The sequence below is a fragment of the Triticum dicoccoides genome, unplaced genomic scaffold, assembly GCF_002162155.2.
Source record: "Triticum dicoccoides isolate Atlit2015 ecotype Zavitan unplaced genomic scaffold, WEW_v2.0 scaffold79562, whole genome shotgun sequence".
Classification (NCBI taxonomy): domain Eukaryota; kingdom Viridiplantae; phylum Streptophyta; class Magnoliopsida; order Poales; family Poaceae; genus Triticum; species Triticum dicoccoides.
In genome coordinates this window covers 1-1,605 of record NW_021300587.1, presented here as the reverse complement: position 1 = coordinate 1,605, position 1,605 = coordinate 1, and the positions used below count along the sequence as shown (strand labels likewise).

Here is a 1,605-nt window from a genome sequence, read left to right as displayed (position 1 = left end):
GAAAAACCATTTTTCTGAATGATATGAACTATGAAAGTGTAATTGTACTTTGTAGTAGTTTCTGCTGAGATGCAATTTGGCTTAGGCAAAGTGGCATTCGTTATTATAGTAAAAATGGAAAGAGGTTACGAACATAGAAAATATTGAATTATTGACGGATCTCTCAAAACAGTCTCAGCTGGTTGTAGGTTGTTTGGTGAGGTTGCAGCTTGCAGGTTGCTGAGTTTCTCCTCTCTGCTTGTTGGTTTTCTTTGATTAGTAGAACAAGTAGCACACCACGTGTTTGTGAAAATGCTTCTCACAGATGAAACTTTTTGTGTGCCTAGACCTGCCTTCTTTCTTAGGAGAATATGCTTGCTGAGACATTATGGTCTAAATTTCATAAATAAGTTCGTGCATTTCTTTTCCTGGGTTCATTTAGGTATCTAGAACGTGTGTTCCTTATGTGTTTCTGTCATTGTGTGATGGTATTTATGTATTTAACTTTTTGGAACTTTGTTTCAAGATTTGCATAGAGCGGACCACCTTGCAACAGTGTTGGGTTATATAACCCATGGTTTCTTCATGATTCGACTTTATTATCAGATCCATGCAAGAGGTAACTAATCTGTACCATTTCTTTCTTTTCTATCATTGGTATTTGCTTACAGGGATATGCAAGCAAGACCTATTTTGGTTGGCATAGTTATGCTAGGAAGTGGAGTCGGAGATTATGCCTACGCCATTAATCAGTACACTATGAAATAAATGAAACATCATGTGTTTTTCTAGCAGACCCAAAATAGCAAACTTAGTGAAGATCCTAAAAGCAACAATGGAATGATTTGCAAGGAAATCTAACCAACCAAACAAACATAACCAAACTTGCCTCATTTTATAGCGTTTAGATAATGTACAACATTGTATTGGTATTGTACAACTATTTATTGGGTAGGTTAGCATGAAAACAACATAGTGCTGATTTCGTTTACATTACAATTTATTTGATTCACAGAACCCGGGCAGCATGATTTTGGCAGGAGAAAGGAGGATTATCATTTCTAGAGGTTGATTTTTTTTCTTTTTATGAATGGCAAATGCTAAATTCTGTTACCATGAATTAGAAATTATAATCCTCTAGCTATCCAGTGTTAGAGGATTATCCTTTAGCATTTCTACTGAATATCAAATATCAGTTAGGGCTTACCATTCTACATTTCTACTGAATATCAAATATCAATTAGTACTTGTTGCATAAAATAAATTAGTATTTACCATTCTACGTTCCTCCTGAATATTAGTATCACATGTTTATACTAATTTTCCAACCAGGGGAACTCCAGTTCCGAAAAGTTTATACTCACCAGTGAGCTATTCCCAGTAGAAATTACTGGACAGGAGCAAAATTCTTTTTCAAGATCATGTTAGTATATTTTAATAATAGAACCATAGGCTACACCAAACAGATTGGATAGTTTTGATTTTGTTGTGTGGTTGTGCTTGCGATCCAGGTGAGTTGAGCTGCGGCTTGGTTGGAGATGTTGGTGCGGTTCAAGAGGCCCGTTGGGTTCACCCTTTTCAAGGTTCTAAACCAGGGCAAGCTCAACAAGGTCGAGGTGAGTGCTC

The 1,605-nt window shown here is 36.4% G+C and overlaps 1 long non-coding RNA gene across 1 annotated transcript; it reads left to right on the top strand.

The window, feature by feature from the left end:
* Nucleotides 1–10: 10 nt before the first annotated feature.
* On the top strand, nt 11–1,574 carry LOC119347917. The gene is made up of 3 exons (XR_005168592.1): nt 11–598; nt 995–1,046; nt 1,491–1,574. It is a non-coding gene; the product is annotated as an uncharacterized LOC119347917 (long non-coding RNA).
* The last annotated feature ends 31 nt before the right edge of the window (nt 1,575–1,605 follow it).